The following is a 27,226-nucleotide window of genomic DNA, read 5'->3' as shown; positions in this document are numbered from 1 at the left end:
CGGCCTCTCTTGTGGAACGCAGCGTGACCAAGCGTCCTGGTGGACGCGAAACGGCCGTCGCCGACCCTTCTACAGCCCTGAGCACCCACCTCTACACAATATCGACATGGAATACCAGGTGAATACTATTTGACTTGTATACTGCACAAGTTGTTTTACAATAAATGAGCTGAATGACGGATGGTGCCTGAATCTGCTTTTTGATTACAATGCTGGGTAAATCGAGACAGACCTGAAAATGGTAGTAAATCTGCCCTGACCTCTACAGTTCTGTGAGATAGAGCCCATATATGGTTAGATATGATTTCTGTTCCCCAGGACAAGGGGAGGACTCATCTCATATTCTAAGGGGATGTGTGGCTCCCGCCCTCACTCCCTCCTACTGGATCAGGGGCATAAGAATGGCAGAGGAGACAAACTCAGTGTCCTCCACCCTGAAACATCATCTTGATCTCATCTGTGCCAGCTTGAGGATATGCTGGCATCCACCTGGTCTGAACTCTGATCTGAAACAAAGGATTTTACCAAGGACTTTATGATTCTTCCCACAAAAAGGACATCTTTCCATGAAACTAAGTATTTTTCTCCCTTTCTTTTATTTTTCATAATGGCTATTACTGTTTTAATAATTGTCTGTATATATTAATTATTTATATTGCCCGTGAATAAAAGACTTTATCAAAGTCATTCACTGTTCCGCTACTCTATTATTCAGCATACACAGAAACTGAACTCAGGTCTCTGAAGAGGCGCTACTATTGTTGATATCTAGACAGAATAGAGTGTGTTTAACCGTTTTTATTCGCAGGACCAGTCAGTCAGTCGGGTCCACTGGCCCATACCAGTGGTGGTGGCAGATACCCTGAAATAGTGTGTAAAGTTGTAATTACCGTACCTCACAGGCTCCCTTCTGGTCGGGCTGCTGCCCAAATTTCTGTCTGTTTCTGCGCAAAATCGCAACCAAAGCTTGCACGGTCTGTGTGCTGAAACCGATTGCAAGGCAATTTGCGGTCTGACCACTAGGGCTCCTGTGACAGTGTTTGGCAGCGGTTGGGACACTGTCCCAACCGCTGCTAGCGCTATCCAGCAACGAACTAATTCGATGGTGTAGCTGGAAGGCAATATATTTTTTATATATACAGCTGGACTGTGTAGCCAGTACCTCTCCCCAAAAGTTTTATTTTATTTGGCGTGGAAATGTCCGGGAACTACAAGAACATGTGCCTGGCGGACCTGCAAACTCTTTGCCAAGCGAGAGGCATTGAAGTCGGCCGCAAGAAACACCAGGACCTGGTAACGGACTTGTTTCAATGGGATACCCGGCAACCGCGGGAGCTGGATGTGTCTGCTGAGGTAGACGCCGACCCATCTGACTCAAGGCAAGGGGAACCAGAGGCTGAAGATCCTAGGCGAACAGAGGTTGAGCAACCTGCGGGCAATGCGGCAACAGTTACGCAAGAGGCTGTCAGTGTGGTCCCCAATCCCAGAGTTTCTGAAAGTACTCGCCCGGAACCGGCCAGTACTGGACTGTCCATTTGTACTGATCCGCTAATGCAGCAGGCATTACGACATCTGATGGAGACTGACCTGGACAAGTACCTGCAGTACATGGCGGAGCAAAAGCAAGAGGCACGAGAGGAATGGGAACGGAAAGCGGCTGCTACGGAACGGGAGCTCCAACGACAGCATGAGCTGAACCTGGCAAAAGTTCAACAGGCCAGCCGGAATTCTCCGCCCAGCCTCCCTGCTGAAGGAGCTGCATCACCCGTAAGTGCAAAATTTAAATTTGCTAATATTGAAAAAGACACAGACATTGACCTGTTTTTGCGATCTTTTGAAAAAGCGTGTGGTCAGTATCGTCTGTCCCAAGACCAGTGGGCCAGACATCTGACACCTTTGCTGCGCTACAAAGCGCTTGATGCTTTCGCAGAGTTACCTGCGGAAAAGGATAATGATTATGCTGCTATAAAAGACGCTATCATTACTAAATACCAGCTGACGCCAGAAGCCTATCGCAAAACGTTCAGGGCCTGGCAGAAAAAGTCTTCTGATTCGTACCGAGATGTGCTCAGCAGCTTGCTCACCACACTCCGCCAGTGGACTCTAGGCCTCACCAAAGGGTCTTATGGTGTCCTGGAGGACTTGATAGTCCTCGAACAATTTCTGAACATTTGCCCTGCTGATGTACGACAGTTTGTGCTTGAGCGCAAGCCTGCGTCAGCAACTGTCGCTGCAGACCTCGCTGAAACCTTTGCAACTACCCGGGTGTCTGATACACGCAAAACTGTCCCATCCAGCTGGAGAGGAGGTCAGCCCAATACCCCGGCAGACTCTCCTGCCCCTGTGAGCCGTCAGCCACAGAGGCCACCCAGCACAGCTGCTGCACCCAGGCCTGCAGCCCCTGGAGAGGTCACCTGTCACTACTGCCGCCAGCCCGGACACATGAAATTCGACTGTCTGGAGCGGAGACAGACACCACCAGCATCTGCATCCCCTGTACCTCACCCACAGCATAGGCAACCCGCCAGCGAACCACAGCCTGGATCATCAGATTTAGTTCTGTTTGCCCGCGGAAAGGTAAGGCAACAGAACCGACCAGCAGCAGCCTGTTAGAGTGAACGACAAAGTTGTCACCGGATTCCGAGGCACCGGAGCTGACATCACGTTAGTTCACTCACACCTTGTGCCAAAGGAGAGCATCAGCTCCAGCCGATCCCTTGCCCTTACTGGAGTAGAGGGCACCCTTTTACACATAGCCCAAGCGAGAGTGAAGCTCGACTTGGGAGTAGGGGTCCAAGAAAGGGTTGTTGGAGTTGTGAAGGATCTCCCAGTCCCTGTGTTGCTGGGGACTGATTTGGGCAAGCTTGTGTCCTACTACGAACCTGCCACGACCGCCTTGTCGCTCACGGAAGGAGACGGACCCTCCACCCACCACCAGGTACTTTATACACTTGGGGGAGCACCAGGGGGAGGTGGGTTGAATGTGCCCAGTTCAAGGGTACCAGGTTCAATAGTGCCTGCTTCAAAGGCACCTGAGGTTGATGTACAAACTGTCTGTTGTGATGAAGATGTAACTGTACCTGTGTTTAATGTACAAACGGTCTGTAATGAATATGTGTCTATGCCTGTCACTGTCATTGATGCATGCAACGATGATGTGAGTAATGCCAGTCTGTGCCATTCTGAAGGTATACCTGTGCTAGCAGTACCGCGCCGCTGAGCTCAGAACAGGTGGAGGGGGTTCCGGCCTCCTCCCCCTCCTCTGACCACAGGGATGAGACCTTTCAGCCACTGGCCTAGTGTGACATGAGCCAGTTGGCTGAAACTGACAGCGTATTCACAGCAGCACTACAAAGGGACCCAAGCCTGGAGGTGCTCAGGCAGCAAGCCTCTGAGTCCCTCGCAGACGTGGCCGCTTTCAAGGTGTACTGGGAAGGTGGGAGACTGTACAACGCGTCTGTACAGCCCCCTACAGGTAAGCCGCAGGCGAATACCAAATGGCTTGTGGTCCCGAGTGCGTTCAGGGGACATGTGCTGAAATCCGCACATGATAATTCCCTGACAGGACACTCTGGTGTCCGCAAGACACTTGCCTGTATTCAGAAACAGTTTTATTGGCCCCGGATGAACAGGGATGTAGCAAACTACTGCAAAGCATGTGCCGTCTGTCAGGAGCTGGGAAGGTCCAGGTATTCCCGCGGGGTTCCCTTAGGTCCACAGCCACTTAGCAGGGAAACCCTGCGTGGGCTGGCTGTTGACTTAACCAACCTACTGCCCGTTGACAGCAGTCCTGGCAGATGCCCCATCCGACCGCAGTGGTGCAAACGCCCTGTCTGGAACGGTCCATGTCGGGTCAAGCCTGAGGGTAGCTGACCACGATCGGTCCAGGGGAACCGAGCCGCAGGCTCCAATGGGTTTTCCCGCCATACCGGCAACCCGAGACCTGTCAGCCAGGTTAGCGGCGCCGCCACACACCTTGCGGGTGTGTGTCTAAGCCCCCGACAAGAGGGGGGCTGTCACGGACGGTTGCGGGGCCGCAGACGCGTCCTGGAACCGCCCGTGAAGAAAAAGCGATCGCGCTCGATTCTCTCCATCGATTGCGTTTCAGATTAATAGAATGTGGATTGGTTGTGTAGGGGCTACCTGTAGCAACCTGGAGTTTCCTTTACTCCCAGCTGTCACGGAACAGCCGGGAAGAACGTAGGCGAATCTGGAAGATTCGCCGTCTGTTTCTCCGATTTCTTGGTCAGATGTGCTGGTCATTGCAGCGAAAAGAACTGACATTACTGGGGGTTTTTTCTTTTTTTTTTCTCTTTCCCTCCTTCCACCAAAAGGCACTAGCCTGCTGCAGAGTGTCCCTGGCTTCAAGCTGTGCTGATGGCTCATCCATCAGGTATAGTTGATAAGCACGGTGGGAGAAACAATTTAGTTGGGGAAAAGTCAGACATTCTGGCTCCCTCCCAGCAGGGGAGCTGACACGTAGCTTGCTGCCCCAAACTTCAAAGAGCCTTTGCCTGGGAATGACCTGCTGTAAATCCCAGATGTATCTCATATTCCATAAACTGCTATATGTGTCATATTTTCTGTGTTGCCAGGCTGGCAGACCCTCCAAACTAACAGAGCATGTTTGGCCCTATCTGGCGCTGGTTCTGAGGAAGTTTCAGAACATTCTGAGGTAAAGACTGCCAGTTAGGCAGTTCGAAAGTGCCCTGATGATACCACAGGGGTCCCACCCCTCATGTTTAGTATCAGGCTGCTGGGTAAATCGAGACAGACCTGAAAATGTTAGTAAATCTGCCCTGACCTGTACGGTTCTGTGAGATAGAGCCCATATATGGTTAGATATGATTTCTGGTCCCCAGGACAAGGGGAGGACTCATCTCATACTCTAAGGGGGTGTGTGGCTCCCGCCCTCACTCCCTCCTACTGGATCAGGGGCATAAGAATGGCAGAGGAGACAAACTCAGTGTCCTCCACCCTGAAACATCATCTTGATCTCATCTGTGCCAGCTTGAGGATATGCTGGCATCCACCTGGTCTGAACTCTGCACTTTGATCTGAAACAAAGGATTTTACCAAGGACTTTATGATTCTTCCCACAAAAAGGACATCTTTCCATGAAACTAAGTATTTTTCTCCCTTTCTTTTATTTTTCATAATGGCTATTACTGTTTTAATAATTGTTGATTTTAATAATTGTCTGTATATATTAATTATTTATATTGCCCGTGAATAAAAGACTTTATCAAAGTCATTCACTGTTCCGCTACCCTATTATTCAGCATACACAGAAACTGAACTCAGGTCTCTGAAGAGATGCTACTATTGTTGATATCTAGACAGAATAGAGTGTGTTTAACCGTTTTTAATCGCAGGACCAGTCAGTCAGTCGGGTCCACTGGCCCATACCAGTGGTGGTGGCAGACACCCTGAAATAGTGCGTAAAGTTCACAGGTTCCCTTCTGGTCGGGCTGCTGCCCAAATTTCTGTCTGTTTCTGCGCAACGATCGCGACAAAAGCTTGCATGGTCTGTGTGCTGAAACCGATTGGAAGGCAATTTGCGGTCTGACCACTAGGGCTCCTGTGACAACCTCCCTTGCTTCTTTTTCCAGTGCCTTAAAACAAGTTCCTAGGCTGCCTCTTGGTTCAATTACTTGTGCAACACTAATTTCAACATTTTTGATTAGGGACAAAAGTTCAGCATTTTGTTCTGGTACGACATTTCTAGCCCGATTTCTCCTTGGAGCGGTAACTATGGGCGATCTAGGCCTTTGACAAGTCGATGTTGCTACAGTGGATTGTGTGTTTCCACTCTCCTCCAGTGACTCCTCCTCTTACTGAGGTATTTAGAGATCCTACCCTTGCGTCATCTTCCTCCTGGGCCTCACTTCCTTGCTCCTCCTGGGCCTCAGTTTCCTGGACATTTGTACTTGTTCTGCAAGTAAAAAAAAAAACATATGTATTGCAATACAAATGAGAATATTATAAAAACTACAGGATCTCGTAAAAAAATTAGCATATCATGAAAAGATTCTGTAAACGACCTACTCTAACCACCTGCAAAAGATTCCTGAGGCTTTTAAAAACTCCCTGCCTAGTTCATTACTCAAAACCACAATCATAGGTAAGACTGCCGACCTGACTGCTGTCCAGAAGGCCATCATTGACACCCTCAAGCAAGAGGGTAAGACACAGAAAGAAATTTCTGAACGAATAGGCTGTTCCCAGAGTGTCGTATCAAGGCACCTCAGTGGGAAGTCTGTGGAAAAAGTGTGGCAGAAAACATTGCACAACGAGAAGAGGTGACCGGACCCTGAGGAAGATTGTGGAGAAGGACCGATTCCAGACCTTGGGGGACCTGCGGAAGCAGTGGACTGAGTCTGGAGTAGAAACATCCAGAGCCACCGTGTACAGGCGTGTGCAGGAAATGGGCTACATGTGCTGTATTCCCTAGGTCAAGCCATTTTTGAACCAGAAACAGCGGCAGAAGCGCCTGACCTGGGCTACAGAGAAGCAGCACTGGACTATTGCTCAGTGGTCCAAAGTACATTTTTGCGGATGAAAGCAACTTTTGCATGTCATTCGGAAATCAGGATGCCAGAGTCTGGAGGAAGACTGGGGAGAGGTAATTGACAAAATGCCTGAAGTCCAGTGTCGAGTACCCACAGTCAGTTGGTCCATTGTGTTTTATCAAGGGCAGGGTCAATGCAGCTAGCTATCAGGAGATTTTGGAGCACTTCATGCTTCCATCTGCTGAAAAGCTTTATGGAGATGAAGATTTCATTTTTCATCACGACCTGGCACCTGCTCTCCTGACCTGAACCCCATAGAGAATCTGTGGGATATTGTGAAGAGAAAGTTGAGACGCAAGACCCAACACAATACTTTATTATTATTATTTTTTTACTTTCTTCTCTCCATTGTCCTCCTCAGGAATGCAAGTTCCTCGAAAAGTGGATGAAACTAGTAACGAGATGCAGCCTGTCCGCTTCGATTTTGTCGGCTTTCCCGCAAATCTTGCGAATATCTATCACGAATAGATTTCCATTTTTTTTTACCATTTTTACTGAGGGAAATAGACAGAAAAATTAAATTACTAATGTGATAGTATAACATAGGTTGCATATAAAAGTTACAAAATTTTTTGTTACAAAACCTTGAGCTTATTGGGAGGTTGTAGCAAGCACAAGGCCAGAAGACAGGTACAATGCATTCAGTGGGCCTGAGGTGCAGTACAATGCATTCAGTGGGCTTGAGGTGCGGTACAATGCATTCAGTGGGCCTGCGGTGCGGTACAATGCATTCAGTGGTCCTGAGATGCGGTACAATGCATTCAGTGGTCCTGAGATGCGGTACAATGCTTTCAGTGGGCCTGAGGTGCGGTACAATGCATTCAGTGGGCCTGAGGTGCAGTACAATGCAATCATTCAGTGGGCCTGAGCTGCGATACAATGCATTCAGTGGGCCTGAGGTGCGGTACAATGCATTCAGTGGGCCTGAGGTGCCGTACAATGCTATCATTCAGTGGGCCTGAGGTGCGGTACAATGCATCCAGTGGGCCTGAGGTGCGGTACAATGCAATGCTTTCAGTGGGCCTGAGGTGCGGTACAATGCAATAATTCAGTGGGCCTGAGGTGCGATACAATGCATTCAGTGGGCCTGAGGTGTGGTACAATGCATTCAGTGGGCCTGAGGTGCGGTACAATGCAATCATTCAGTGGGCCTGAGGTGCGGTACAATGCAATCATTCAGTGGGCCTAAGTTGCGGTACAATGCAATCATTCAGTGGGCCTGAGGTGCGGTACAAGGCATTCAGTGGGCCTGAGGTGCGGTACAATGCAATCATTCAGTGGGCCTAAGTTGCGGTACAATGCAATCATTCAGTGGGCCTGAGGGGAGGTACAAAGCACATTCAGTGGGGCACATGTCAGTTAAACAATACAATCAAATCATGCAGTGAGCCACAGTATACTTACAAATGCTATCTTTCGTGGATGGGCTGTACTGTTGGTAATTTTCAAAAAAGTGACTGCAGACAGCCTCCCATGCGCGAGATTTCCGGATGCTGTTACTATAATCTTTGCTGCTACAGTCCCAAATTGCTGGTTGGCCATTGATTTGCTCCACAAGCTCTCCCAACTCCACCCTGCACTTGTGGTTCCTTCTTCATACCCTCCTGGCCCCTCCTCCAGACGCATTCACAGGCGTTTCTGGGGCTTTCGCGTGCTTTTGTACGCGTTCGAATGCGACGCGACAAGACGCAACCGCCTGCCAGAAGCAGCATGTCGCTTTCGAGCCTAGACGCGATGCGGGGATCAACCGCCAGACGCTTATGAAAGATTGCAAAAGCCAGCCATAAACGCTCCCATTCACTTGAATGAGACGGCGGTAGATCACTAAAAAGGTCGCGTCTAAACCGCCGCGTTAAATGCCGCAAAAGCGTCCGTCTGAACCAGCCCTTTCTTCTTTTTCTTCTTCATTTTCTTCTTACAGTGATCCCTTCCAGGTCTGACAATATGTTGTCAGAACTGAAACATACCAGTTGCAGTCAGTTATATATCAGCAGCTGTCAGTTACAACTGAATGTGTAAGGTAATGTCCATGTTATCCCGTGGCTCAAGTGGGTGATATTACAGTTTAACAGTGTGCTGACCAGGAATCACAGTGGACAAATGGGACACAGGAGAGAAGAAATAGATTGAAGAATAGACTACACAGGATGTAAGTATGACCTGTGTATGGTTATGTTGACTTTTTATTTTCAGTTCAGGTTCTCTTTAATTTAAAATTTGACAGAGGTATGAATAATTATGGGAAGTACTGTATATACCGTATTTTCCGCTGTATAAGACGCTCCGGAATATAAGACGCACCTACAGTGGCTTGCAAAAGTATTCAGCCCCATTGAAGTTTTCCACGTTTTGTCACATTACTGCCACAAACATGAATAAATTTTATTGGAATTCCACATGAAAGACTAATACAAAGTGGTGTACACGTGAGAAGTGGAACGAAAATCATAGATGATTCCAAACATTTGTTTACAAATCAATAACTGAAAAGTGGGGTGTGCGTAATTATTCAGCCCCCTTTGGTCTGAGTGCAGTCAGTTGCCCATAGACATTGATGGGTGCTAATGACTAAATAGAGTGCACCTGTGTGTAATCTAATGTCAGTACAAAATACAGCGGCCTCAGAGGTTGTCTAAGGGAATATTGGGAGCAACAACACCATGAAGTCCAAAGAACACACCAGACAGGTCAGGGATAAAGTTATTGAGAAATTTAAAGCAGGCTTAGGCTACAAAAAGATTTCCAAAGCCTTGAACATCCCACGGAGCACTGTTCAAGTGATCATTCAGAAATGGAAGGAGTATGGCACAACTGTAAACCTACCAAGACAAGGCCGTGTACCTAAACTCACAGGCCGAACAAGGAGAGCGCTGATCAAAAATGCAGTCAAGAGGCCCATGGTGACTCTGGACGAGCTGCAGAGATCTACAGCTCAGGTGGGGGAATCTGTCCATAGGACAACTATTAGTCGTGCACTGCACAAAGTTGGCTCTTATGGAAGAGTGACAAGAAGAAAGCCATTGTTAACTGAAAAGCATAAGAAGTCCCGTTTGCAGTTTGCCACAAGCCATGTGGGGGACACAGCAAACATGTGGAAGAAGGTGCTCTGGTCAGATGAGACCAAAATTGAACTTTTTGGCCAAAATGCAAAACGCTATGTGTGGCAGAAAACTAACACTGCACATCACTCTGAACACACCATCCCCACTGTCAAATATGGTGGTGGCAGCATCATGCTCTGGGGTTGTTTCACTTCAGCAGGGACAGGGAAGCTGGTCAAAGTTGATGAGAAGATGGATCTAGCCAAATACAGGGCAATCTTGGAAGAAAACTTCTTGGAGTCTGCAAAAGACTTGAGACTGGGGCAGAGGTTCACCATCCAGCAGGACAACAAATCTAAAGATAAAGCCAGGGAAAAAATGGAATGGTTTAAAACAAAACATATCTATGTGTTAGAATGGCCCAGTCAAAGTCCAGATCTAAATCCAATCGAGAATCTGTGGAAAGATCTGAAAACTGCTGTTCACAAACGCTGTCCATCTAATCTGACTGAGCTGGAGCTGTTTTGCAAAGAAGAATGGGCAAGGATTCCAGTCTCTAGGGGCTTGATTCACAAAGCGGTGCTAACTGTTAGCACGCCTGTGAAAACCCCCTTAGCACGTCTAAACCAGCTTTTTGCGCGCAAAACTTTATGCGCATAAAACTTTACGCTCGTAAAAGTTTATGCGCGCACTGGACAGAGCGCAGGGCGCTCTGCGCGAAGTGCCCATTAAAGCCTATAGGACTTTGCGCGCTTAAAACTTTGCGCACCAAACTTTGCGCACGATCTGATTGAGAAATCCGGTGCTAACCTACTTAGCACCCTGGTTAGCACGTCTAAAGACTTTAGACGTGCTAAGTACGTTAGCACCGCTTTGTGAATCAAGCCCTTGATGTGTAAAGCTGGTAGAGACATACCCTAAAAGACTGGCAGCTGTAATTGCAGCAAAAGGTGGTTCTACAAAGTATTGACTCAGGGGGCTGAATAATTACGCACACCCCACTTTGCACTTATTGATTCGTAAAAAATGTTTGGAATCATGTATGATTTTCGTTCCACTTCTCACGTGTACACCACTTTGTATTGGTCTTTCACGTGGAATTCCAATAAAATTGATTCATGTTTGTAGCAGTAATGTGACAAAATGTGGAAAACTTCAAGGGGGCCCGAATACTTTTGCAAGCCACTGTACTTTTAGTGGGCAAAAACCAAGGAAAAAAAAAATATTATATGTATATATATACATATATATATACACACATATATATATATATATATACTAAACCTGGTGCGTCTATATTTCAGAAGCATCTTGTAAACTGTCTCCCCCAATTAATGTCCTCCAGTGTCCCCCATGTGTCTTTAGGTGTCCCCATGTGCTTTCAGGTGTCCCCATGTGCCCTCAGATGTCCCCCATGTGTCCTCAGATGTCCCCCATGTGTCCTCAGATGTCCCCCATGTGGTTCCCATGTGTCCCCAGTGTGGTCCCCATGTGTCCCTGATGTGTCCTCAGGTGCCCCCTTTCTGTACTTCGGTGACCCCTTTGTGTCCTCAGGTGTCCCCAGTGTGGTCTCCATGTGTCCTTAGGTGCCCCCTTTGTGTTCTCTGGTGTCCCCTTTGTGTCCTTTGGTGTCCCCTTTGTGTCCTTAGGTGTCACCCATGTGTCCTCAGTGTGGTCCCTATGTGTCCTCAGTGTGATTCTCAGGTGTCCCCTTTGTGTCCTTAGGTGTCCCCAGCTCCTTGTGTGGTCCGCTCCCAGTGTATAGTAATTTGTGTTGCAGTATGTTGTATATGTAACAGTGAGCTGCGCTGTGTGTGGCTCCTTGTGTGGTCTGCCTCCTGTCGCTTGCCTCCCCGCTTGTGTCCGCCTCCCCCTGCTTGTGCCCGCTACCCCCCGCTAGTGTCCATTACACCCCCCCTTGTGTCTGCTTCCCCCGAGTGTCAGCATAGCGGCAGTCTTACTATTTCAGCCGCTCTCCACGATCGCAGACCTGGTCTTCTCTCTGTCGCACCTCTAGTGTTGGCTTCTGCAATGCACGTCAGCAGTGAAGCCAACACTAGAGGTGCGACATAGAGAAGACCAGGTCTGCGATCGCGGAGAGTGGCTGAAATAGTAAGACTGCCGCTATGCTGACACTCGGGGGGTAGTGGACACATGCGGGGGGGATGGGGTAGCGGACATAAGCGGGGAGGCGAGCGACAGGAGGCAGGCCACACAAGGAGCCAGGGGCACACTGCGTGGCACATTGTTACATATACAACATACTGCAACACAAATTACTATACACTGGGAGCGGACCACACAAGCAGGTAATGCAGGGAATCTCCGACGTTGCGGCGGTTCGTATCGGCGGGTGTTCGTATGTCGGGGATTCCCTGCATTTGCCATATAAGATGCAGAGACTTTTTCTCCCCCCGTTTTGGGGAGAGAAAAAGTGCGTCTTATACGGCGAAAAACACACACACACACACACACACACACACACACACACACACACACACACACACACACACACCTCAATTCACTAAGCATTACCGCATTCAGTAATGCAGAAAACAACAGATTTTACTGATCACCTTGCCAAATGCAAATTCACTAAACCTACAGTATTACCGTACTCAAAAATAAAATTACTGCCTAGTGAGGTAAATTACCGACTAGTATAGTAAATACCTCAAGAAATGTCAAGAAGTTGCAATTAAAAAGATTAAAGGATTTGGTAAATCAAGTAAAAGTGTTCAGAAATTACCTCCAGCTCTGACCAGCCAGTAACTTACAATCAGGGATGCTCGGATACCGCATTTCAAAATTCGAATTGATCCGGATCCGGATAACCAGATATCCGGATCGGATATCCGAATCCAAATGCTGCAAAAGCGTCCGTCTGAACCAGCCCTTTCTTCATTTTCTTCTTCATTTTCTTCTTATAGTGATCCCTTCCAGTTCTGACAATATGTTGTCAGAACTGAAACATTCTGGGGTAACATGGACATTACCTTACACATTCAGTTGTAAGAGTTGGAAGAGTGACAAGAAGAAAGCCATTGTTAACTGAAAAGCATAAGAAGTCCCGTTTGCAGTTTGCCACAAGCCATGTGGGGGACACAGCAAACATGTGGAAGAAGGTGCTCTGGTCAGATGAGACCAAAATTGAACTTTTTGGCCAAAATGCAAAACGCTATGCTGTCAGTTATATATCAGCAGCTGTCAGTTACAACTGAATGTGTAAGGTAATGTCCATGTTACGCCATGGCTCAAGTGGGTGATATTACAGTTTAACAGTGTGCTGACCAGGAATCACAGTGGACAAATGGGACACAGGAGAGGAGAAATAGATTGAAGAATAGACTACACAGGATGTAAGTATGACCTGTGTATGGTTATGTTGACTTTTTATTTTCAGTTCAGGTTCTCTTTAAGTTAAAATTTGACAGAGGTATGAATAATTATGGGCAGTACTGTATATACCGTATTTTCCGCTGTATAAGACGCATGAATATAAGACGCACCTACAGTGGCTTGCAAAAGTATTCGGCCCCATTGAAGTTTTCCACGTTTTGTCACATTACTGCCACAAACATGAATCAATTTTATTGGAATTCCACATGAAAGACCAATACAAAGTGGTGTACACGTGAGAAGTGGAACGAAAATCATAGATGATTTCAAACATTTTTTTACAAATCAATAACTGCAAAGTGTGGTGTGCGTAATTATTCAGCCCCCTTTGGTCTGAGTGCAGTCAGTTGCCCATAGACATTGCCTGATGGGTGCTAATGACTAAATAGAGTGCACCTGTGTGTAATCTAATGTCAGTACAAATACAGCTGCTCTGTGACGGCCTCAGAGGTTGTCTAAGGGAATATTGGGAGCAACAGCACCATGAAGTCCAAAGAACACACCAGACAGGTCAGGGATAAAGTTATTGAGGAATTTAAAGCAGGCTTAGGCTACAAAAAGATTTCCAAAGCCTTGAACATCCCACGAAGCACTGTTCAAGTGATCATTCAGAAATGGAAGGAGTATGGCACAACTGTAAACCTACCAAGACAAGGCCGTGTACCTAAACTCACAGGCCGAACAAGGAGAGCGCTGATCAAAAATGCAGTCAAGAGGCCCATGGTGACTCTGGACGAGCTGCAGAGATCTACAGCTCAGGTGGGGGAATCTGTCCATAGGACAACTATTAGTCGTGCACTGCACAAAGTTGGCTCTTATGGAAGAGTGACAAGAAGAAAGCCATTGTTAACTGAAAAGCATAAGAAGTCCCGTTTGCAGTTTGCCACAAGCCATGTGGGGGACACAGCAAACATGTGGAAGAAGGTGCTCTGGTCAGATGAGACCAAAATTGAACTTTTTGGCCAAAATGCAAAACGCTATGTGTGGCAGAAAACTAACACTGCACATCACTCTGAACACACCATCCCCACTGTCAAATATGGTGGTGGCAGCATCATGCTCTGGGGTTGCTTCACTTCAGCAGGGACAGGGAAGCTGGTCAAAGTTGATGGGAAGATGGATGGAGCCAAATATAGGGCAATCTTGGAAGAAAACCTCTTGGAGTCTGCAAAAGACTTGAGACTGGGGCGGAGGTTCACCATCTAGCAGGACAACAACCCTAAAGATAAAGCCAGGGAAACAATGGAATGGTTTAAAACAAAACATATCTATGTGTTAGAATGGCCCAGTCAAAGTCCAGATCGAAATCCAATTGAGAATCTGTGGCAAGATCTGAAAACTGCTGTTCACAAACGCTGTCCATCTAATCTGACTGAGCTGGAGCTGTTTTGCAAAGAAGAATGGGCAAGGATTTCAGTCTCTAGGGGCTTGATTCACAAAGCGGTGCTAACTGTTAGCACGCCTGTGAAAACCCCCTTAGCACGTCTAAACCAGCTTTTCGCGCGCAAAACTTTATGCGCATAAAACTTTACGCGCGTAAAAGTTTATGCGCGCACTGCACAGAGCGCAGGGCGCTCCGCGTGAAGTGCCCATTAAAGCCTATGGGACTTAGCGCGCGCATAGGACTTTGCGCGCGTAAAACTTTGCGCACAAAACTTTGCGCGCGATCTAATTGAGAAATCCGGTGCTGACCTACTTAGCACCCTGGTTAGCACGTCTAAAGACTTTAGACGTGCTAAATAGGTTAGCACCGCTTTGTGAATCAAGCCCTTGATGTGCAAAGCTGGTAGAGACATACCCTAAAAGACTGGCAGCTGTAATTGCAGCAAAAGGTGGTTCTATAAAGTATTGACTCAGGGGGCTGAATAATTACGCACACACCACTTTGCAGTTATTGAGTTGTAAAAAATGTTTGGAATAATGTATGATTTTCGTTCCACTTCTCACATGTACACCACTTTGTATCGGTCTTTCACGTGGAATTCCAATAAAATTGATTCATGTTTGTAGCAGTAATGTGACAAAATGTGGAAAACTTCAAGGGGGCCCGAATACTTTTGCAAGCCACTGTACTTTTAGTGGGCAAAATCCAAGGGAAAAAAAATATAATTTATATATATATATATATATATATATATATATATATATATATATATATATATATATATATATATATATATATATATATATATATATATATATATATATATATATATATATACATATATACATACTAAACCTGGTGCGTCTATATTTCAGAAGCATCTTGTAAACTGTCTCCCCCAATTAATGTCCTCCAGTGTCCCCCATGTGTCTTTAGGTGTCCCCATGTGCTTTCAGGTGTCCCCATGTGCCCTCAGATGTCCCCCATGTGTCCTCAGATGTCCCCCATGTGTCCTCAGGTGTCCCCAGTGTGGTCCCCATGTGTCCCCAGTGTGATCACCATGTGTCCTCAGGTGTCCCCAATGTGGTTCCCATGTGTCCCCAGTGTGGTCCCCATGTGTCCCTGATGTGTCCTCAGCTGCCCCCTTTCTGTACTTCGGTGACCCCTTTGTGTCCTCAGGTGTCCCCATGTGTCCCCAGTGTGGTCTCCATGTGTCCTTAGGTGCCCCCTTTGTGTTCTCTGGTGTCCCCTTTGTGTCCTTTGGTGTCCCCTTTGTGTCCTTTGGTGTCACCCATGTGTCCTCAGTGTGGTCCCTATGTATCCTCAGTGTGGTCCTCAGGTGTCCCCTTTGTGTCCTTAGGTGTCCCCAGCTCCTTGTGTGGTCCGCTCCCAGTGTATAGTAATTTGTGTTGCAGTATGTTGTATATGTAACAGTAAGCCGCGCTGTGTGTGGCTCCTTGTGTGGTCTGCCTCCTGTCGCTTGCCTCCCCGCTTGTGTCCGCCTCCCCCTGCTTGTGTCCACTACCCCCCGCTAGTGTCCATTACACCCCCCCCCCCCCCCCTTGTGTCTGCTTCCCCCGAGTGTCAGCATAGCGGCAGTCTTACTATTTCAGCCGCTCTCCACGATCGCAGACCTGGTCTTCTATCTGTCGCACCTCTAGTGTTGGCTTCTGCAATGCGCGTCAGCAGTGAAGCCAACACTAGAGGTGCGACATAGAGAAGACCAGGTCTGCGATCGCGGAGAGTGGCTGAAATAGTAAGACTGCCGCTATGCTGACACTCGGGGGGTAGTGGACACAATCGGGGGGGGGGATGGGGTAGCGGACATAAGCGGGGAGGCGAGCGACAGGAGGCAGGCCACACAAGGAGCCAGGGGCACACAGCGTGGCACATTGTTACATATACAACATACTGCAACACAAATTACTATACACGCAGGTAATCTCCGACGTTGCGGCGGTTCGTATCGGCGGGTCTTCATATGTCGGGGATTCCCTGCATTTGCCGTATAAGATGCGGGGACTTTTTCTCCCCGTTTTGGGGAGAGAAAAAGTGCGTCTTATACGGCGAAAAACACACACACACACACACACACACACACACACCTCAATTCACTAAGCATTACCGCATTCAGTAATGCAGAAAACAACAGATTTTACTGATCACCTTGCCAAATGCAAATTCACTAAACCTACAATATTACCGTACTCAAAAATAAAATTACTGCCTAGTGAGGTAAATTACCGACTAGTATAGTAAATACCTCAAGAAATGTCAAGAAGTTGCAATTAAAAAGATTAAAGGATTTGGTAAATCAAGTAAAAGTGTTCAGAGAATTACCTCCAGCTCTGACCAGCCAGTAACTTACAATCAGGGATGCTCGGATACCACATTTCAAAATTCGAATTGATCCGGATCCGGATAACAAGATATCCGGATCGGATATCCGAATCCAAACATTCAGATATCCGCGTTCATGCGGATATCTGTACGCATTATCCGGGCTGATTCGGATATCCGGATAGAAAAACAGGAAGTGCCCTTTAAAATTGCTTTAAAACGTTTTTAGGGTAAATGAGGCATGTAATTGTGTAATTGATGATGTGGGGACATAAAATCCCCCCCCTCAAAAAAAAAATGGCTGTCAATTAACATCAGGACTAGGTTCCAGGAAGCGGTCGTACTGCCGCAGTTGGGGCCTCCCCACAACTTGGACAGCACAGACACCCCAAAAAAATTACACAGCTATTGTGTTCAGATAATCACTATGGCACCTAGTGTACCACAGGTAAAACATTACAAAAGGAGAGGTTCCAGGAACTGGAAGTGGTCGTACTGCCGCAGTTAGGGCCTACCCACAACTGGGACAGCTCAGACACCTCCAAAAAAATTACACAGCAATTGTATTTAGATAGTTCACCATGGCACTTGGTGGTACCACGGCTCAGTAAAAACATTAGGAGAGGTTCCAGGAAGCGGTCGTACTGCCGCAGTTGGGGCCTCCCCACAACTGGGACAGCACAGACACCTCCAAAAAAATTAGACAGCAATTGTGTTTAGATAGTTCACCATGGCACTTGGTGGTACCATGGCTCAGTAAAAATGTTTTTAACCAGGCTTATGATGATGTAAGACGGAGCCTGGAGGTTGTGGTGGTAAAGGGTGGTAAGGCAGGCATAGTGATTTCCAGCCACTTCATTTTCCCCTCTTGCCAACAACAGGGGCCAGGAATTCACCAACCACCCAAGCCTGATTTATTTTGAGGAACGTCAGTCTGTCCGCAGACTGGGTGGACAGACGAGAGCGCTTCTCAGTCACCACTCCACCGGCCGCACTGAAGCACCTTTCGGACAGCACGCTGGAAGGGGGGCAAGCAAGGCAAGGACTTCCAGGGCGTACTGCACCAGCTCGCTCCAACTATCCAGGTGCTTGACCCAGTAATCCAAGGGGTCCACAGGGGTGTCGCTGTCAAGCCCGCTGTAGGACCCCATGTAGTCTGCCACCATCCCGGTCAGGTGCTGGTTCTGGCTTTGATAGCCACATGCTGCTGCAGGCACCTCCTCAGTCGGCAGCTGTACCGGCGTGGCGTACAGCGCCTTTGTGAGACAGCAGGTTTGATGGGCGCCTGCTGCTGATGGACGCAGGCACTTGCTGCTGTGCTGGCTGGACTGTGACAGCAGGGGGGTGGGAAGTCTGGGGGAAGGCTTCCTCGAAGCGTCGAACCAGGGACCGCTGCAAATCCATCATTCGGTGCACAGGGTCTCCTCCTGCAGGCAGGAACTGATACAGCTTCCCCTTCAGCCGTGGGTCCAGCATTAGGGTGATCCACATGTCCTCCAGAGCACGCACCTGCTTGACCCTTGGGTCACTGCACAGGCACTGCAGCATGTGCGCTGCCATGGGGAAGAGGTCTGCCATCTCTGCTGACACATACTCATCTTCATCACCCCCAGTGCTGTCCTCCTCCTCAGATTCCTGAGCCTCCCCCTGCTCTCTCCACTCCCGCATCACTGCAGCTGCACTCGGCCGTCATCTTCAAGGTCACGGACCTTCAACTCCTCCAAGTCCTCAACCTCCTCCTCCTGATGCACAGAGGTGGACTGTGAAGGTTGGTGCTGCTGCTGCTGCTCCTGCTGAATCAAGGCTGCCTCTCCCACTTCCAGCAGAGCATCGAGGGCCTTCTCCAGCATGCACACCATGGTCACCCACTCACAGAGCGACGCCCGGCTGACCATGTTGGTGGCCTCCAGGAAGGGTGCCAGCACCAAGCACACCAGCTGCATTTTTTCCCACTCTGCATTGAGGATGATGTTTGGGAGGTGGGTGGTGGCGGTCCCAAACTCGGTGGCGTCTTCGGTGGCTCTGGCCAGGTATCGGTTGACAGCCTGCCTCTGTTCAACCAGACGTTCCGACACGGCCAGGGTGGAATTCCACCGTGTTGGAACGTCTATGATCAGACGGTGTTGTGGCAGGGTCAGCTCCTTCTGCACACCTTCCAGGGCCACTGAGGCACTGCCCGAGCAGCGGAAATAACCCACCGTTTTTCGAGCCGCTTTCAACAGTGGGTCCACCACCAGGTTCAGGATGTGGGCCAGACAGGGTATGTGGGTGAGGTCTCCCCGGGAGATGGCAGCAACAAGGTTGGCCCCATTGTCGGACACCACCTCTCCGACTCTGAGGCCTATGGGGGTCAGCAAACTCCTCTCCTGCTCTTGGAGTTTTTCCAGGACGTGGTCTGCCGTCAGCCTGTGCTTCCCCAGGCTGACCATCTCCAGCAGCGCTTGGCAGTGGCGGGCCTTCACACTGCTGCTGAGGCGGGGGCGTTTGGCGGAGGGTCGAACCGGACCACAGGAACCTGCTGCACTTTCCCTGACCCTGCTGAGGGGTGGCACCACCCACTGGATTGCTGTTGTGGCTGATGCTGCTGTCCCCTCCTCACCCCCTTCCACCAAACTTATCCAGTGCGCCGTGAAGGGCAGATAGCGGCCTGTCCCGAACCTGCTGCTCCAGGAGTCCATGGTCACATGGCCCCGCTCACCCACCGCATGATCCAGCCCACACTCCACGTTGGCCATCGCGAAGTGGTGCAGTGCTGGGATGGCCGTGCGTGAGAAGTAGCGTCGGCTGGGTATTGACCAATCCGGCGCTGCACTCTGCAGGAGCGCACGCATGTCGCTCCCCTCCTGCACAAAGGAGTATGGGAGGAGCTGGGAAGACATGGCCCGTGCAAGCAGGCCGTTCAGCTGGCAGATGCGACGGCTGCTGGGAGGCTGAGCCCTGACCACAAAGGACTAGCTCAGCAGGGTCTGTTGGCGTTTTTGGGTTGCACGCGAAGAGGAGGAGGGAGCAGAGGAGACCGCTGAGGACTGGCTGCCTGAACAGGCCTCAGTGTCGGCAGGAGTGGCAAAGGGGGTTCTGGTGGTGCTTTTGGCCGGAGCAAGGCCAGTGCCGGCTTCCTTCAGCCTCTTGAACTCCTCATGCTCAACATAATGCTTTTTGGCAAGATGATTAATGAAGCTGAAGGTGCCGTAGTTGGAGGGGTTACAACCTCTGCTCAGCTTCATCTGGCACACATTGCAACTGACAAACCACTGAAGGCAGGTCAAAAAACTGCCAGATTGGGGATAGAAATTTGCCCTAACGCCGTGAATGGGCTGCTGCTGCTTTTTTTTGGCCTGCGGTGGTTGGGGCCTGGGGTTCAGTGGTGCGGCTGGTGGTAGCGGCAGAAGATGAAGCAGCAGGCTGTGGGTCCCGCATTCCACGCCCACAGCTGCTCCTGCCAATGTCATCGATGCTGATCCTCCGTGCCAGATCCATGCATGCCTCCTCCTCTTCAGACTCAGAGCCAATATCCCCCTCCTGTGGTTGGTAGTCACGGTCCTTTCTTTCGTCATCATCATCATAATTATTATCACCAGCATCATACACATCATACTCCCCCTCCTCAAACAATTGCTGGGATGTTGATGACCCCCCAAACTCCTCTTCTGCTGACACCTCAGGCAAGGAATGCCCCCCAACAATAACCGTCAACATCTTTGACTCCTCCGCAATCCTCATTGTGGCCAGAATGTCAGTGGTGGTAACAGCCCTCATTGCGCTCGCGGTGTCTAAACTACAGAGCGCGCTGACTGAGGGTAGGCTGCCCGCTGGGGTCGACATGATGACCGACGAGTCCCCATGCATTGCTGGGTGGCTGCTGCTGCTCCTGCGAACAGGAGTGGTGGTGGGGGTGGAGGTGTGTGTTGTAGAGGTGGTGGTGGCCTGCTCGTCATCCACCATCAGCTGCATCACAGGCTCGGCATCTTTCTCCTCCAATTTGTGGCGCCGACCCTGCTGAAAAATGGCCGCTACACGCTGCTGCGCATCTACAGTGTGACTCCACCTATCAGTTAGGCGCCCAGTGCGTCCACGGCCAGTGGCTAGAGGTGGAATGGACACTGGTGCGGCAGAACTGCTGGCGGTGACGGTGCCAGCAATGTTCCCTCTCTACTTGGCCTTGATGGCCTTCCCCCGGCTGCCAGTGCCAGCAGACATAGTGAAAGTTTGTGTGCTGATTGATGATGTCACCAGATGGATATGGGGTACTTGCACTTTATTCAAATCAGGGTAATTGGTGTTGGACTTGAATGCATCTGCACGGAGTGACAGACAGCAGAGTAGAACACAGTGTGCACACTAATGGACGGTCTGTCACACTGACACTCAGAGTCAGCAGCACAGCAGAAATGCAGTAGTCACACAGCTACTCTAGCAACTAGCACTGCAGTACTAAATAACTACACAATAATACAGTAATTCTCCCTATGCCCTAAACTATACTGTGTAGCTAAGGCAATAGCACAGGCCTGGCCTGTGTGCACAAACAGCACACACAGACACAGACACCTAACTAGCAGAGCTGCTGCAGGCTGCAGCAGAGACTGTCACAGCTCACAGACAGCAGAGACTGTCACAGCTCACAGTCAGACACATACACTAACTACAATCACAATACAACACACTACTAGCTAAACAACAATAAAACAGTGTTATAGTACAGGTGTTAAGATGTAAAAACGCTGAGTTTAACACAGTAGAATGCACTTGCTTTAGCCAAACATACTGGAGTTGTCTCTCAGTGGAAGTCACAAAGCAATGACGAGTTTTCCATCATGGCCGCCTCTTTATATACAGGAGGGACTGGCCAAGGTTCCCCTCTGTGATTGGTTGCTTGGGCTTAGGCTGGGAGCCTCTCAATGACGTCATCTCCATGGTAACAGTACCCGGATCCGGATATCCGCATGATATTCGCGGATATCTGGGTTTGCGACCAAATATCCACATAGAGCTCTCCGGATTTGGGCCCAGGTATCTGGGATCCGGCCGGATAGCGTAAAAACGTTCGGATATCCGGGTTACCCGGATATCCGGATGAGCATCCCTGCTTACAGTCTCTATGCAGTAAAAGTTGACAGATGGAGCAGTAAGCCAATAGGGAGAGCCACACAGCCCTGCTTCTCACCCCCAATTGATACTCTGATGGGCGGGAATTCAGAACGGCAGAGTAGGAGAACCTTAAAAAAAAATTCTGTATTCCTTTAGATGTACATATCTATATACTGATACACAGAAGAGCTCTCTCGTTAGCATACATGCACCTCTAAAAAGATGTCGGGGATGCACTGGACAGAAAATAGAATGGCTCATACACAGACTTGTAAGAGAATAGCTTACTGCCTTACCTGCTCCATAGCTGGTGAGACTACCAAACAGGACTTAGTGAACTGATGCATGAAGCATGTTTTTTGGTATATTACTGAACTTCAACCGCATGTGGAAAATCATTGTGAATTTGAAAAAAAATGTAAAATACCAAATGCGGTATTTTACTGATCTAAATTAATTTTACCGATTTGTTCTTAGTGAAATGAGGCCATTTTGGGGGATAAAAAACTTCTAGATGTAAAAAAAAGTCCATTATTGATAAATACTAATGTTCTAGAGATGATTAAGTGTAAAATGAATGCCTTTAGGACTCTAAAGCACGAGTGGACTGCACTTGCATTAAAGACCAGCTCACCAATGTCACATGAGACTGGGAGACGGACAGACTATTGCATGCTCTCATAAAGAATCACATGATACAAAATGCCATTTCATGTAGTGTATTGGATAATATTTAACATCAAATGTCTCTAAATTGCTCCTTATCCCATGAACAATTGCACATCCTGTTTTAAAACATACTGAGCTCTTGTTGTATGCTAGTCTGCTTTGGAGAGAGTTCATGTGCCTCACTATTATGATTTAGGACTTCACTAAGATGAAAGGTCACTCTTTTTCCTTAAAGAGGAGCTGTTAGGTATAAGGTCTCAGAGAAAATAAACACATATATCAGTAGCTAAATATTGGCTGTACTTACATTACATATGCATTTCACTGTCCATGTTTGGATTTCACAGAATTTGTATATAGTATATGCAGAGATAGATGCTCCTGACAGCTCATGGCAGGCTCCATGTTTTTCTGTCAAATGTGTCGTCATGTCCTGCCTGCTTCCTGATCACAGAAAAGCTCCTACTGAATAACACAGTGTGCAGTGAATATTAATGAGCCATGTGGCTAGGAACAATAGCTGACTCCTGCAGTGTACTCTGCCCGGAGATTTATCAGTGCTACGCGCTGGACTGATTACAAGCTGCTGTAACGTCTCATTAGCAGCCGAGGGGAGGGCCCCAGAATGCTTTGCAGTATAGTATGCGGCTTGCGTCCTCTTGGGTCTAATTAGCTTTTCTGATAAGCACACATCAAAGGTAAGAGAGATTTTTATCTTCACTAATGGCTTTCTGGCTTCCTTCTAAACTGTTTAACACAGGAGAATAGAGGTTTAAATTAGCTTCTGCAGCCTGACAGTTACTCTTTAAAGGAAAGGTTCACGGTCCATTTAAAAAAAAAAATGCTAATCCACTTACCTGGGGCTTCCTCCAGCCTGTGGCAGGCAGGACGTGCCCTCGGCGCCGCTCCGCAGGCTCCCGGTCTCCTCCGGTGGCACACTTGACCTGGCCAGGCTGGCTGCCAGGTTGGGCTCTTCTGCGCTCCAAAATGCGCCTCACGCGGGCGCGCTGATGTCATCGGACGTCCTCCGGGCTGTACTGCGCAGGCGCAGAACTACTGTGCCTGCGCAGTACAGCTCGGAGGAAGTCCGATGATGTGAGCGCGCCCGCGTGAGGTGCATTTTGGAGCGCAGAAGAGCCCGACCTGGCAGCCGGCCTGGCCAGGTCGGGTGCGCCACCGGAAGAGACCGGGAGCCTGCGGAGCGGCGCCGAGGGCACGTCCTGCCTGCCACGGGCTGGAGGAAGCCCCAGGTAAGTGGATTAGCATTTTGTTTCTTTTTATGCACTGTGAACCTTCCCTTTAAGGATAAATAGAATCCTAGATATGCATTTGTATGTGTGCGCAATGTTTAAAGTCTCCTCACTGCCCAGCCTTAACTGCAACTGTTTGGCTCAGTTGATAGTGTCCATATATCAGCCACCGTCACTCACCCTCCATGCTGTCTGGAGTGAGCCTGTTCTTAACGCTGTCTCTCCCGCTGAGCGCTCACTTGAGCCAGTCTCTCATTTGTTGTGGAGCGAGGTGTAATCCCCTGTGGGCATCCCCACTCACTCGTTGGGTTCCCTCCAGCTCCATACAACTCTGCCAGCTAAGCGCGTTCCCGCTCTGTAGCTTTCGAGGTCCAACACGGACAGTGGCCTAAAAGTGCCTCAATTAGTTAACGTGTTTCACTCGCTGGGTGCGAGCTTCATCAGGACATAAAGCTTCTACAGTTTAAGCGCCCTCTTGTGGGCTTTAATATTCTGCACTTATGCATAATCAATCAGGACTCAATTACTTCCTTTTGACCTCTGGTACCATCTTGTGGATCTTAAAGAGACACTGAAGCGAGAATAATTCTCGCTTCAGAGATCATAGTTAGCAGGGGAACGTGTGCCCCTGCTAAAACGCCACTATCCCGCGGCTAAACGGGAGTCCCTTCACCCCCAAAGATCCCCCCCCCGCAAAATCAACGACCAAATTGGTCGTAGATTTTGCTGCTCCTAGAGGCAGGGCTAACGGCTGCAGCCCTGCCTCTAGTCGCGTCTATCAGCGGCGCATCGCCGCCCCTCCCCTGCCCCTCTCAGCGAAGGAAGACTGAGAGGGGCGGGGGAGAGGCGAAGATACGCGTTGACAGACGCGCGTGGGGCAGGGCTGCGGTGGTTAGCCCTGCCTCAAACAGGAAGTAATCCCCCGCTGCACGGAGGGGATTTGGGACGTCAGGGACCCTCGTTTAGCCGCGGGATAGCGGCGGTTTAGCAGGGGCACACATTCCCCTGCTAACTATGAGCTCTGAAGCGAGATTTATTCTCGCTTCAGAGTCTCTTTAATGATATAACAATCAACTTTTATTCTCTCCTGAATTCAGCATAAATGTGTATTTTTTCCCATTCCATTGCGCTCAAAATTTTCCTTATGAATGTAATTTTTACCTGGACATTTTATGTCATAAAGGAAGGACCCTGAGGACCTCAAAAAGAAAAACATCCTGCAATCACAATGCAGCCGTCCTATTACATGTTTCCCTCAGTAAGGATACCCTGAATATCCCTAAAGAGGGAAAAAGGTAATAGAATAGGAGGATGGAGGAGGGGGGGTTAAGTGAAATACTACTCACTCACCAAGAGGAGGAGGAGGTGTAGTTGCATTTTGTGCATTCAATAGCTGGGAGGGGATGGAATAACACGATGTACAGAACTGGCCACAATTAGTTACTGAGATCGGAAGGGCAATACTGGTTTGTTACTGGGCAGGGGTGGAGTGAAGTCAATACTGGCCACAGTTGGAAACATTTACAGCTAGTATTGCCTGTCCCCATGTCCTTAATAATAACCTATTGTGGCCATATTTTCCCCCACCATAGAAACCAACTGCAGCCAGTATTGGCTCCCCTCCACCCCTCACTCTCCCCCCCCCCCCCCTTAGTAGCAAACTGTAGCCAGTATTGCCCCCAATTGGTGCTGGCTCACTGAACAGAAAGAGATGAGATTGTAACCCTGGTCTCCTGTGTCAGAGGCAAAACCCTTAACCAGTACAGTATCCAGCCACTAAGACAGCATGGCCATACGGGTAGGCATATGGCAGATTAAATTTAATACTGATAAATGTAAAGTCATGCACCTTGGAAGTGCCAGCGGTAGAGCATCAAATAAAGTAAATGGCATATAGCTGGAGACATCAGTCTTGGAGAAGGACTTGGAAATACTGGTTGATAACAAGATAAGCAAATGTATTCAATGCCAAGCAGCAGTGGCTAAAGCAAATACAATTCTGAGGTGCATAACATGAGAAATAAAATCTATAAAATAGGATGCTAGTATAATGCTTCATCTGTATAAAAGTATCTTGTGAGTCAGCATCTGGAGTATATATGGACGGAAATTGAGACCTGCACCAACTATACCCAGCACAACTCTGATCGCTCCTCCGGAACCTCCGGAAGTTCAATCTACTTTACTACAAAGCATCTGGAGTATGACAATTTTTGGGCACCACACTATAGGAAGGATATTGCTTTTCTAGAAAAGGTAAAAAAAAAGACAGCAACTAAATTAAGCAAAGGGAGTGAAGGTCTACCTTACCAAGAAAAGATGGGTGACTTTTGTTTATTTAGACTGGAAAAAAATGACTGAGAGGTCACCTGATTAATATGTATAAATACATCAGAGGGCCATACAAAAGCTTGGCAAATGAGCTGTTGCTAGGCTTGGACAAAATACGACCTGATCTGCGCATGGAGAAAAACTGATTACCATCTATTTAGAAAAGGAGTTTGTTACAGTAAAAGTGGTTAGAATGTGGAATATCTTACCACAGGAAGTAATTATGGCAAATTCTATATCTGCATGTAAAGAAGGCTCGGATGCTTTTTTGGTATTGATGGACATCCATGGTTATCACTAGGTAATTCCCAACAATGTTGATCCAGGGATTTTATCTTAATGCAATCAGGGGTCAGGAAGGAATATTCCCTTTTAACCTCTTGAGGACTGCAGTGCTAAACCCCCCTAGTGACCAGGCCATTTTTAGCAAAATAGGCCACTGCAGCTTTAAGACCAAGCTGCAGGGCCGCACAACACAGCACACAAGTAAATCCCCCCCCCCTCCTTTTCTCCCCACCAACAGAGCTCTCTGTTGGTGGGATCTGATCGCCCCCACATTGTTTATTTTTATTTGTATAAATATTATTGTTCCTGTTTTTTCATAAAAAAAACTGTTTCTTTAAATATATCCCCACCCTCCCTCCCTACAGCCAGCCAATTATGGCAATTGGCTGTCATGGGCTTCTGCCTATGAGAGCCGATCGCTCTCTTGTCCCCCAGGGGGACAGCCGTGTCACACGGCTGTCCCCAGTGCAGCGCTGCACCATGTAAATAGACGGCGATCACGCCGTCTAACAGTCTCCCGAGTGGCAATAGCCGCTCAGAGACTGAAGGCGGGGCGGAGCTCCACCCCCCAAGCACGAGATGCGTGCGCAGCCTGCACGCGATCTCCTGCATTAGCTGGCCCCAGGACTTTACGCCAATCGGCGTTAGGCGGTCGGCAAGAGGTTAAGGCTACCATAATTGGCCCAAGTTTTGTGAGGATTTTTTGAATTCCTCTGGATTAACTAGGATTCAAGAGGGTGCAAGACAGTGTTGTACATTTTTGTTTTTCTGATTGAACTTGATTGACAGGTTTCTTTCTTTTATCCAGATTAACTATGTAATTATATGTGACCAGTAAGTGCATATTAGTTGAAATGTAAACCTGAA

The 27,226-nt window shown here is 48.4% G+C and overlaps 1 protein-coding gene across 3 annotated transcripts in view; it reads right to left on the bottom strand.

The window, feature by feature from the left end:
- TFB1M (transcription factor B1, mitochondrial) overlaps nucleotides 1-27,226 on the bottom strand; it is a 247,821-nt gene that overhangs the window by 192,822 nt on the left and 27,773 nt on the right. The gene's annotated exons all lie outside the window — the stretch shown is intronic.

This window comes from Hyperolius riggenbachi, chromosome 4, assembly GCF_040937935.1.
Source record: "Hyperolius riggenbachi isolate aHypRig1 chromosome 4, aHypRig1.pri, whole genome shotgun sequence".
In the NCBI taxonomy this organism is placed as follows: Eukaryota; Metazoa; Chordata; class Amphibia; order Anura; family Hyperoliidae; genus Hyperolius; species Hyperolius riggenbachi.
This window is presented reverse-complemented; position numbering and strand designations above follow the sequence as displayed.